Below are 13,597 nucleotides of genomic sequence, written 5' to 3'. Positions count from 1 at the left end.
AAAAAAAGAATCTTTATATACTGAGTAGAATAAAGAGAAGCAATATTCAGCAATAGAAAAGAATGATACAGAAAACAATTAGACTACTTGAAAGAGGCCAGAAGCCTAGCAAGTACTGATATGAATTCCAAAAGACAAATGTAATCTAATGTAAGAGGAAGCAGATTGGTAGTTATCTAGGACAAATAAGGCAGAGGAGTGGTGGGACAAGAGAAATAGGAAGAGATTCTGCCTTCCTTGGTATGATCCTCATTTTCTTATTGGACTGACACTGTCTGCCAGGCTCTCTTATCCTGGAAATTGAGAAGTGACCTGCTCAGGAGGCTCCTCGACTTGAATAACTCTGTTCTATAAGCTTTCCTGATACTTTTTAGGTAAGTTTACATTCCAGCAGTCAATGCACATTAAGTTCAAGTTAGAACATGATTGACATATTAATAGTTACATAACAGTATTTGACTTAGAAATTTCCCAGGACAGCATGAACATTATTACTCTGAGTGAGCATTAGGGAACAAGGAAAGCTACCACCTAGTAGAAAGACAAATTTCTGCAAAACAACTGTGAGCAAAGAAGAACAGAGGGAGGACTTAGCACACAGCTGTGATTTACTCCTTTAATGGAGGGAGGAATAATTTTTTTCAACAACCTTCACATTCTAATACTCTCACTCCATATTAATATTATAAAGTAAGTTCCAACTATAAAACTAAAATTTGGGAAACACTGCAGAATATAGGTGAAGAGCAACTACCGTCTTGATTTCTACCAAAATAGTCTGATTTCTATTGACCTGTACTTTATATTAGTAGGTTCTATCAGGTAGAAATTACAGTAGTTTCTTAAATTCATAAAACCATTATTATAATTCTATCTAAGATAAACTGATGAACTGAAATAACATGTCTGCAGTAAGGCATTCAAATAAATGAAATTGATTTCTAAATTAATAGAATTAAATCTATATTAGCACTATTAAAATGTCATAGGATTTTTGTGCTAATAAATCCCAAATGAAACTTTTTTCTTTGCTGATATGATCTGTTTTCAAAACCTTTTCTTTAGTACCCAAAATTCAATGGAAAAAAATACATATTTCACCTGATCTCTCTTCCTGAAACCTCGTCATTGCCTCATTTTATCCTTATAATCAGTATTGTCTTTTGCTTATCTTTTTACTAATTTCAGTTGAAACCATGTTATTTTATAAATCCTATTGGTTTCATTTCACATATCTTAAGTTTGAGCTTTCTTTTCTTATCATCAGTAAAACACTCATAGTTTCCTTACCTTCACTTAACTAGCTCTCAAATTTCCCCGCATTCAGTTGTTTCTGTCTAAAGTTTTCTCCTTAGCTTTATTCACAGTTACTGTGTATGCTCACTGTTTGGGCCCAATTATTTTCCTTCCTGAAATCCTATCAATGACAAAGTGTTACCATTTAGATTGCATGCAGTCTTCTGTCAGTAAATGTCAAGGACCTTCTGTACTCTTACACTTTAAATCCGATTCCATATTTGACTTTTAAAAGTCCTACTTTATACGCAACTCAGCATGAAGCTTCCTTTCAAGGTGAGTACTCATGAGCTGTCTCGTCATCCATCTGTGTCATCTTCTTCAGGAAGTCTTCCCTCATTAGGACTAATTCCTCATAATGTGGCTGCAGTGAAATGACAGTGCTGATTTGGTCTGTTCAGGCCTTGGCTTTTCGTGGCAGCTCTGACAGAAATTCAAACTTTGAGTAGCCTAGGAAAAGTAGAAGTAGTAACTTGCAGTTCAATCTGGAAAAAAATCGGAAGTCATTGAAAAAATCCTTCATTAAGACTTGCTTATATAAGAGAATAATTAAATCACTTGAAATTTTCAGTTCTGATTTTTTGTTTTTCAGCATATATTTATTTGAAGACAAAATTCTAATTCAGTTTAGTTCAGTCACTCAGTCGTGTCCGACTCTTTGCGACCCCAAAATTCTAATTAATTGGGTGCAATTTTCTTTTTGCCCCTTTTGTCCCTTTTCTCTCCCTTCAGACCTTTCTCAGGCTTATTCAATAGAAAGTGGTTTGGAAGTGTGTACTTTTGCACCACTTCTACCTGTATTTCTACTTTGCCTCTGAAGGAGTGGTAGGATTTTATAAGGTAGTGTATATAGTTCACTTTCTCCTTCTGGAATAAAATGAAAACAATGCCTAGTAATGGACTGGATCTTTATGCTCCCCCACAGATTCTTGTTATATTGAAACCCTAACCCCTAGAGTGGCTGTATTTGGAGACCGGTCATCTAAGAAAGTACTTAAGGTTAAATGATGTTGTGAGGGTAGGACTCTCATCTGATAGGATTACTATGGTTATAACAGACACCAAAGAGCCTTCTCACACTCTCCTTCTCTCCCCCTCACCCTCTCTGTTGCCCTCCCCACACCAAGGATTGGCCCTGTGAGCTTGTAGATAGAAGCTGGTCAACTTCAAGCTAGAGAGGGGTCTTGCCATCCTGATAAAAGATTTTTAGCCTCCAGAACTGTGAGAAAATAAACTTATACTGTTTAAATCACCATTTTGCTATCACAGCCCAAGTCAGCTAAGAGAGTATCTGAGTTCCTATAAGCTATTTTTTGAAAGAGTGGTATTTGCTTAGAACCTAGAATTGTTAACTTTGTTTACTCATTCCGCAACCTGTCCTCATCATTTATGGGAAAAAAAAATATATATATATATATATTTGAAAATGACATTTGAAATACTAAGTTCATAAATAAACACACACACACATATATATATATATATATATTTATTTATGGGCTTAGTGTTTCAAAAGTCATTGATGTCTCTTTTTAACCTGGCTTGCCCACAGAGAGGACCATTTAGCCTTGTTCCTGGGCTGACTTAAGTAAGTACTCTGCAACAATAAAATAGGCTAAGCAGATAGAAGCAAGCACAGAAGTCTTGATTTTACCACACAAGTGGCAAGGCAAGGAAAAGAAGATTAAAAGAAAAGGGTAATGAGCAGAGATGGAGTATTTCTAATGCTGTTTAGTTAGGGGCACGCTTCGATAATAAATTTATACTCTGCCCCTGAGCTACTCAACAAGTTCTTTCAACCTACTCCTTTGAAGAATCCTTTACTAGACAGGCCCTGTCATTTATAAATCTTTGTTGCACATGCACTCTTCTGGTTCCCTAAAGTTTTCTGGAAAGTCATTTTAGACAATTAAGAATTAACAAATAGAATATGAAATGGCCAATGTCTACCTATCCTTGCTTTTTGAAAATTAGCATAATATGTTGCTCAGAAGGATTCTTAGTGGATATGTCCTGAAAACAAAATTAACATTGTTTACATATTATATACAAAGAGGTATAAGCAAATCATTTTATTTGGACAGAGTTTAGAGGTATTTAATTCAGTGCATGTGAGCATGTTGAGAATTTTTAGAATACAACTAACTTTGCATGCTATAAGGTCCTGTGAAAGCTTTAAAAAAACTTGAATACTTTTTTCCCTGTTCATAAGTCATTTGTAAGACTTCAGTTCTTTTTCATTTATCTCAATAAGTTTTCTTCAGTCTCCCTGTGGGTTGGAGATTAATTAATTAATTAATGGGGAAAATATTATTTTTTCCCTTTGTAAAGTATTAGTTAGTGTCTGTTTTCCTATATGACACAGCTGAGGAAAAAAACTATATAGGTGATCTCCTGGGGGAAAAATACTTTGAATATATAAAGTTTGGTGGAATTGTTTAAAAATTGATTGTGATGTTCAGTCACTCAGTCATGTCCAACTCTTTGCGATCCCATGGACTGTAGCGTGCCCAGGCCTCCCTGTCCTTCACCATCTCCTGGAGCTTGCTCAAACTCATGTCCATTGAGTTGGTGATGCCATCCAACCATCTCATCCTCTGTCATCCCCTTCTCCTCCTAACTTCAATCTTCCCAGCATCAGGGTCTTTTCTAATGAGTCAGCTCTTTGCATCAGGTGACCAAAGTGTTGGAGCTTCAGCTTCAGTATCAGTCCTTACAATGAATATACAGGACTGCTTACTTTAGGATTGACTGGTTTGATCTCCTTGCAGTCCAAGGGAGTCTCAAGAGTCTTCAACATCACCGTTCAAAAGAATCAATTCTTCAGCTGCTTAGGCTTCTTTATGGTCCAACTGTCACTTCCATGCATGACTACTGGAAAAACCATAGCTTTGATTTTATGGACCTTTGTTGGCCAAGTAATGTCTCTGCTTTTTAATATGCTGTCTAGGTTTTTCATACCTTTTCTTAAAAATATATTAAACATAATTTACTGCAAAAGGAAGTTAGGTTAACTGAATATAATTTTTAATGTATCTCCTTTTGTAAAACAAGCAACCTGTGTGGTTTAAGTTTCAAGAAGTGATAAAAATTGCTGTTATATTGAAGATAATTTATTGCTCATATGGATTCACATTATACAAATGAGCAGTACAATATTGTAACTTGAGAGTAAGGAAGTTTAAGGGAGTGAAAAATAAATATGCTATAAAACTAAAGTATACAAGATTATTGACTTTAGGATTTCACAGCAATTTATCAGTGTTGCTAGTATAAAATTGCAAATAATGATTAACTCAATTTTAGTGTTATCTCAGCTTTATTAATCTTACTGTAAATAGCTAGATGAGCAATAATTTTTTTCTGGGAATACAAAGAAAATTAGAAAACATTTTGGCAAAAATTTCCAGAAGGAAAAACAAAAGCAAAGTAATAGTCTTAATTCAAATACAAATAAGGTCACAGTTGATGTAATTTTCAGAGGTGTTTGTAGCAAGCTCACTTCTGGTGAACAAATGATAAAGAGAACAAGGTGAAAAATGTTAAAATATTTAGTTCTAGGCCACTGGTTTGAGTGCTCATTTATTCAAGAAAAAGTGAGGCCTATCATTTATGCTACATTTTTTTCTTTCAAATTCTTGGGATGAAGATAAACTTAACATTGGAGCAATATTATTGGTGAAGCAACTCTGAATATACATTCTCTGTTTAAGATGGTCACATGGAAATTAGAACCATTTTCATGTGTCATTTCTTTAGTAGATGAAATAGAAAATTAATATAGAAACAAAATTGCATTAAAAAGTTGTATTCACCATTACATTTGTCTTTAAGTTAATATATTTAAAAATAATTTAATTCCTTTTATGAATAAATATTTTTATCTGAATTGTATCAAGTGTTATTAGAAGACATTTTGTTTATTTTTCTGTTATGATTCTCTGGCAGTCTATAATTATGCAATCATACTAAACCAGGTAAATGTTTTCTGTCAAATGTTTAGTAAAGCAAAGAACACAAAAATATACCTCATCTTCATAGTAGCCTTATGCAATATCTAGTTGAATTTCCTCCTGTTGATAAGATTTTGCAGGGAAAATAAGTCTGAAAGAAGACAGACTAAGGGGCAAATATGATATACAAGAATAAACATTCTTAATTGAGCTTGTCCTTTGAAACTGGTAGCCAAATAAATTCACTTATTCTGTAATGCATCATAACTTATGTGAGATCAAATTGACACAAGATATTTTCTGTAAGTAGAAGAGAGCTGAAGGCCCATAGTCTAAAATTATATGGATAAGATAAGCACCAATTTGTAATGACAAGAAATATTATTATTGTATCAAAGCAGTTATGCAAAGGGTATATTGCTGTTTATGTTAAGATCATCTCATAATTTAGATGGTGATAAATGTGTCACTAATAACTGAGTGAAATTAAAGAGAAATTATCAAATATATATGAGTAGGCTTGCAATATTTTAATCAAGTGGCATCCTATTGTCTATAACTCATGCAAAACAAATGGTTAAAAGTCAGATAACTATTTATAAAGCAGACCCTTCCAAAATCCTCTTGAATTAAATATTTATATTAATCTACTTCATCCTTGATTTTTATTTTGTTTGTTTTTTACTTCCTAATCAAATTATATTCTCCTTCTAGTAACAGACACATTGAACACTCAACATAGTACTGTAAGGCAATTCTGTTTGCTATCACCCTCTGTGATGACAGCACCCCCACCCATAACATAAGTAACTTCTAAGACCATGAGGGAAATGGCTAAAGGGATTGTTGACTTAACAACAACAACAAAAAGAGTCACGTTTCCCCTGAGATACCTGATTAGCAATTGTTTGGGGCAACAGTTAGGCCAAAGGGTCCTTGGCTTAACCCCTCTCTGGGGATCCCAGAGACAGATGGATGAAATTATGTCCATTCTTCAGTCTACTCTCAAATATATACTGATGTGCATATTATGTATTATATAAATGAGATTTTTGCATTACACGTGCCCCAGTAAGTTTGTCTCCAGCACATATTCAAACAACCTGTGTATAGAAAACTCATATAGCCTTATGTCTGAAAAGAAATTTTGGCCTGGAAGTATAGTTACAGCTATAGTATAGTTACAGTTATAGTAAGTGTCAGCCCTCATTTTCACAGCTGTTATCTCTACACTGTATTTGTGTGTGTGTGTGCGTGTGCATGTGTGTGTGGGTGTGTAGGTATGTATGTGCTCTGTTATATCCAATTCTTTCCAACCCCATAGACTGTAGGCCACCAGGCTCCTCTGATCCATGGGATTTTCCAGACAATAATACTGGAGTGAGTTGCCATTTCCTCCTCCAGGGAATCTTCCTAGATATAAACTCCTGGACCCTTGTACCTCTCTTAGAGAACATTGCTGATATCTTTGTAGTTAGTCTTTTTTTTTTGTAGTTAATCTTAAATGTAGTTTCTTACTCTGTCCTCAAATAAGAAAACATATTTGACTTACACTAGGTTTTCTTTTAGTAATTTTATGTGATTTGCATTTATCACAATCATTTTGATCCAAAAGGAGATTATGCAAAAAATGCTAAAATCATTTTAGCGATTTTCTTTGCAGTGTGAACTGGAAAGATGATATTATAGTGAATTTTTGAGATGTGTATGTAGAGATGGACTAGGTTTATAGACAAGTGATAAGAGAAAAAAATCTGTCAAGGAGGTAGGAATATATGCTTGCAATAATTTCAAATGATGAAAAAGCTGAAAATGAAAAGGAAGGTGAAAGTTTTATGGTGATTTTGTATGGTATGCTATATTATTTACTAAATTTTCTTCATTAAGTGTGATAATGTGTTTATACTAATGTATTATTGGTACCATATTAATAATGTACTGAAACTGGTTCCTTCTCCTATGGCCAGGAAAGTGGCTCACTTTTCAGACATCTTCTACTCTCCAGTGCCCCCCACAGATATATCCAAGGCATAGGATGGGACATGCACTTCTTCCCAGAAGGCTGACCCAAAGCCATGGAAAACTGTGGAGTGAGGAGTTACTCCAAAGGAACAGAAAAAGAGCTACATAGTCTAAATATTGGAGTCGGTTCTCTCTCAACTCCCACATCTGAGTGATTGAGGGCCTTGTAGGTTATTCCTTTATAAGAGCTGTTTGATCTACACAGATTCTCAAATGAATGTGGAATTCAGTGTTTTTTTTTTTTTTTGTCAAATCCGACTAGTTAGTGAGGGAGATGGAGGACTCCATTTCATTTTTCCATTATTGAAATTAGGTCTGAGTTGGGAACTTATCATTTTAAACTTATTTTGTTAAAAGACTCAAATATAAAAAAATAGAAAATGCATTTCAAAGTGTGTGATCACAATTGAAGATGATTTTTGAATTGATAAATAACAATATTCAAAGATTATAAGGGCCAAATCCACGCTTTTCATTCAACTTGTGAGCTAATAATTGCAAAACGTCATACTTGTGTCCTCCAGTGACAACATTCTGAATTAACCAAGAAGGATGGTTTATCCTGTTTGACTATTTACTAGTTTTCCCTGCAGTATTCCAAAAACCAGGGGAAAAACACTATTATTCTGACCTTGAATGAAAGACATGAATAGGAAATCAGAGGAGGATTTTCTGGCAGCTTGGATGACTCTACTATAACATGCGTGAATCTTAGTGAAAACAAATTGAGCATATGACTGTGTCTAGTAGTGTTCAACAGCTTATATGTTAACTCTGTGAAGATGGACATTTGGATAGATCCAGAGGTTTGGATTTTTCAGGAAAGTGAGACAGCAAACCAGTTTGGAACAATGAGACATGTTTAGCCAGATGGGGCTTAACATGATGATCCATTTAACCGCAGGGAACAAAGTAAAGACAAAGAGTTCTATTTGATAGCGAGCAAGTGGAGGAGGCAAAGGAGTGGACTCCACTATGTAGAATTGGACAAAGAAGATGATGAACAGAAAAAAGATGAGGAGGAGAGAGGAGAAGGAGAAGAGAAAGATAAGGGGAAAGAAAAAGGAGTAGGGAGAGAAGGAAGAGAAGCGAGGAAAGGAGGAGGATGAAAGGAAGGAGTTGGGGAGAAAGTAGAAGAAAAAAAGGAAAAAAAAAAAAACCTGTAGTGTGAGTTGTTGGGTAAGAAATCTGAAAGAAAATAAATGGACAGAGTGAAGGATGTCTGAATTTAATATTTATGGGTGATTCAGAGTCTAATATTTAGCAATCAGTGAGGGTAAATGAAGGGCTGTGTGGAATAACAGATTTCTGCAAGTGAGAAAGTAAATGAACTAAGATTCTGACGTTCCAGACTTACTTTGTCCTAGGGAGGAGAGAGGCAAACTGAAAAACTGGTAAAGCCGAAATCTGTGGCTAATGTCTGGAGCAGGAATCTGGGAGCCAAGCAAAAACTGCTTAGAATTGGTGTTAGCAGTTCTTTGAAACTATAAGACCACTTACCTAGACTAACAAAAGGAGCATTATATGGATATCAAACTGTCTTTAATAACAAATCAGAACTGTAGGGAGGGACTCAACAAAATTAGAAATTATCATGTCATATGTAATTTCCTTCATACTATTCATGCCATTCTTTTTAGTTTTCTCTAATCTCTTCATGTGTGTTTCTCTGCTTTCTTATCCAGCAGGCAAATCCCCTATAATCAAGTAATTAATCCTGAGAAAAAGGACAGGGGGTAATATGTAGCATTAAAAATCCCTCTTTAAAAGAAATCTATAAATAATAAATTAATATACTTTCAAATTCATAGTTTGAAGTAATTTTTAAAAATTCACAATATCCAGTTTTAAGGACTTGAAATAAAAGGCACTGATGTGATCCTAAACCTGTGGGTGGTTGTGGCTTTTGCCATATCCCATGAGGTAGATGTTGAAATAAAAGCATAGCAAAAATATAGGATTTTGCAGAAATGTACCTTTAGTATAGTGCGTGTGTGTATGTGTGTAAATTTCACCAGCTGGCAAATGGCTCTTTCAGGGAAACTTGTCTGATATTGATCTCAGATCCAAGTAGGAAGCAAATCACTTCTTTGAGAACTCTTAACAAAAGTTCCAACCTCACAGATCTTTTGGGTTCAGACACATACTCCCTGTATGGTACAGCAAAGGCTGGCCAAGAGTTAAATTAAAATGGTTGTAGATTGTAACCTTGTGAAATACTTGGAAGAAGCAAACCTCAGGTCTCCTTGTAGAGACACATTTTAGATCTCATAGGATTTCTACAAATAAAGTCCAAATTAATATGGATTCAAAATAAAAAGCACAGGAAAAGCTAATGAACATGAGCGAGTGTTATCAATAAGACACTCAAATAACAGACTGAGATATACAATAACTCCAACATTTTGAAATTTCAGATGCAGAATATAATAATAAAGATATAAATGAAGAAATAGAAACAGAAAAACAGCAGGCTTTTCAAAATGACTGCAAGGTTAAAAAAGAACAACAACAAATAGAATATAATAGTACATGTAATCACTGAGGTAAGAACCCAAAAATGGGTTAGCAGCAGAGTATACATTTATGAAGGGTAAACTTGTGAATTGGAAATTAATTCTAAAGAAATTCTGTTAAGCCAGTTCAGATAGAAAATGAGAGAAATTATGAAGGATAGATTAATTCACATGGAAGGCAAAATGATAATATGTAATCCATATTCTCCAAAAATATTTAACTAAGAACAAAGATGGAAGACTTACCCAACCTAATTCTGAAACTTATTATAAAACTTTAATAAGCAAGCAGTGTTACATTGATAGGGATAGAAAATGGGAAAGAATCAAAGTTAGAAATAGATTAACTTGTGTGGACTTTTCACTTTCATAAAAGGTACAAATGTATGTCATTCACTGGAGAAAGAACTGTTTAAGTATAGTGGGGAAAGAATAGTCTGATCCTGCAAGAAAGCCTAACCTCTCAGTAGAGATGCCTGGAGATCTGTATGTCTTGGCATTGGTACAAACCAAAGCATAAATAAGTGCTAAGTAGATGGTTAAAGAAGGATCAACTTGGACCCAGAAGGAGGCTAATTACCAAGAAATCATTAGAAAATATTCTGACTGAAACAGAGAGATGGAAGAAAAATAATACAGAATAAAGCAAAAAGACACATCATAGACACACAAAAATGCCTACAATATGTATAATTGAAGCTCTATAAGAAGGGGAGGAATGGGGAGGGAGGTGGGAGGGGGGTTCAGGATGGGGAACACATGTAAATCTATGGCTGATTCATGTCAATGTATGGCAAAAACCACTACAATATTGTAAAGTAATTAGCCTCCAATGAATTAAAAAAAATGGAAAAAATAAATAAAAATAAATAAATAAAAGTAAAAAAAAAAAAAAAAGGTGAGGAAACAGAAGCAATATTTGAAGAGCTAGTGACTGAGAATTTGTCAAGAATGAGTAGGGATAACCCACAGATACAAAAATTACTATAAACTCTAGTGGAATAAATGTAAAGATACCCTAATTAGATACATCATAGTAAAATGTCTAAAAACAAAATGCAAAGGGAATATATTAGATCAACCAGGGAGCAACAATAAGACAGCTGGCTTCCCAACAACAAAAACAAATAAAAGCAGAAGGTAATTGTATAGGATATTTCAAGTGCTGGGGAAAAAAAAAAACTGCCAAACTAGAATTGCAAACCAAATGATAATGACTCTCAAAAGTGAAGACAAAACAAAGGTAATTTCAGATAAAAATTGAGCAATTCCATTTCAAGCACACTATTATTAGAACAAATAACAAGGAAAGATTTCAGGTGCTTTTTGTTTGTTTTTACCTCAGAACAAGGAAGGTTATCCTGGAAACAAATATAAAAGTGAATGAAAGAATAAATAAGTGAATAGCAGTGAAGCTATTAATTATGTGCATATATCTTGATGACAACTAGTTGTATAAAATATATCAAAATAAATAACAGTGTTGACATGCAAATGCACATGAAATATAGTTTAAAGGCAAAAAAATAATACCACAAGATGCAAGGAGGTGTAAAAGGCACAGAATTTCTATATTCCTTACATTAACCATGGATAATGTAATCTCAAGGGTAACAAATAGAAGAAGAATAAAAGAATGATTTCTTCATAAGCTTATAGCAGAAAATTTCTAAAGATATTTGGATATTGCAAGTTAGGAGAGAAAAAGCATAAAATGGAGGACAAAGGGAAAAAACCTGTTAAAAGAGTAGATATAAATCTATATTCTGTGTATTGAACTTGCCAATCATTTCATGAATTCTAACAATTCTTTTTTTTTCTTCATTTATTTTTATTAGTTGGAGGCTAATTATTTTACAATATTGTTGTGGTTTTTGTCATACATTGACATGAATCAGCCATGGATTTACATGTATTTCCCATCCCGATGCCCCCTCCCACCTCCCTCTTTACCCGATCCCTCTGGGTCTTCCCATTGCACCAGGCCCGAGCACTTGTCTCATGCATCCAACCTGGGCTGGTGATCTGTTTCACCATAGATAATATACATGTTTTGATGCTGTTCTCTCAAACATCCCACCCTCGCCTTCTCCCACAGAGTCCAAAAGTCTGTTCTGTACATCTGTGTCTCTTTTTCTGTCTTGCATATAGGGTTATCATTACCATCTTTCTAAATTCCAGTATATAGTAGTTAGTATACTGGTGTTTACCTTTCTGGCTTACTTCACTCTGTATAATGGGCTCCAGTTTCATCCATCTCATTAGAACTGATTCAAATGAATTCTTTTTAATGGCTGAGTAATATTCCATGGTGTATATGTACCACAGCTTCCTTATCCATTCATTCTGCTGATGGGCATCTAGGTTGCTTCCATGTCCTGGCTATTATAAACAGTGCTGCGATGAACATTGGGGTGCACGTGTCTCTTTCAGATCTGGTTTCCTCAGTGTGTATGCCCAGAAGTGGATTGCTGGGTCATATGGCAGTTCTATTTCCAGTTTTTTAAGAAATCTCCACACTGTTCTCCATAGCGGCTGTACTAGTTTGCATTCCCACCAACAGTGTAAGAGGGTTCCCTTTTCTCCACACCCTCTCCAGCATTTATTGCTTGTAGACTTTTGGATAGCAGCCATCCTGACTGGCGTGTAATGGTACCTCATTGTGGTTTTGATTTGCATTTCTCTGATAATGAGTGATGTTGAGCATCTTTTCATGTGTTTGTTAGCCATCTGTATGTCTTCTTTGGAGAAATGTCTGTTTAGTTCTTTGGCCCATTTTTTGATTGGGTCATTTATTTTTCTGGAATTGAGCTGCAGGAGTTGCTTGTATATTTTTGAGATTAATCCTTTGTCTGTTGCTTCATTTGCTATTATTTTCTCCCAATCTGAGGGCTGTCTTTTCACCTTGCTTATAGTTTCCTTTGTTGTGCAAAAGCTTTTAAGTTTCATTAGGTCCCATTTGTTTAGTTTTGCTTTTATTTCCAATATTCTGGGAGGTGGGTCATAGAGGATCCTGCTGTGATTTATGTCGGAGAGTGTTTTGCCTATGTTCTCCTCTAGGAGTTTTATAGTTTCTGGTCTTACATTTAGATCTTTAATCCATTTTGAGTTTATTTTTGTGTATGGTGTTAGAAAGTGTTCCAGTTTCATTCTTTTACAAGTGGTTGACCAGTTTTCCCAGCACCACTTGTTAAAGAGGTGGTCTTTTTTTCATTGTATATCCTTGCCTCCTTTGTCGAAGATAAGGTGTCCATAGGTTCGTGGATTTATCTCTGGGCTTTCTATTCTGTTCCATTGATCTATATTTCTGTCTTAATGACTGTGGCTTTGTAGTAGAGTCTGAAGTCAGGCAGGTTGATTCCTCCAGTTCCATTCTTCTTTCTCAAGATTGCTTTGGCTATTTGAGGTTTTTTATATTTCCATACAAATTGTGAAATTTTTTGTTCTAGTTCTGTGAAAAATACCGTTAGTAGCTTGATAGGGATTGCATTGAATCTATAGTAGACTGCTTTGGGTAGAATAGCCATTTTGACAATATTGATTCTTCCAATCCATGAACACGGTATGTTTCTCCATCTGTTTGGGTCCTCTTTGATTTCTTTCATCAGTGTTTTATAGTTTTCTATGTATAGGTCTTTTGTTTCTTTAGGTAGATATACTCCTAAGTATTTTATTCTTTTTGTTGCAATGGTGAATGGTATTGTTTCCTTAATTTCTCTTTCTGTTTTTTCATTGTTAGTATATAGGAATGCAAGGGATTTCTGTGTGTTATTTTATATCCTGCAACTTTACTATATTCATTGATTAGCT

Source organism: Cervus canadensis, chromosome 20 (assembly GCF_019320065.1).
Source record: "Cervus canadensis isolate Bull #8, Minnesota chromosome 20, ASM1932006v1, whole genome shotgun sequence".
Classification (NCBI taxonomy): Eukaryota; Metazoa; Chordata; class Mammalia; order Artiodactyla; family Cervidae; genus Cervus; species Cervus canadensis.
The sequence above is the reverse complement of the archived record's forward strand: the minus strand, read 5'-3'. Positions refer to the sequence as shown.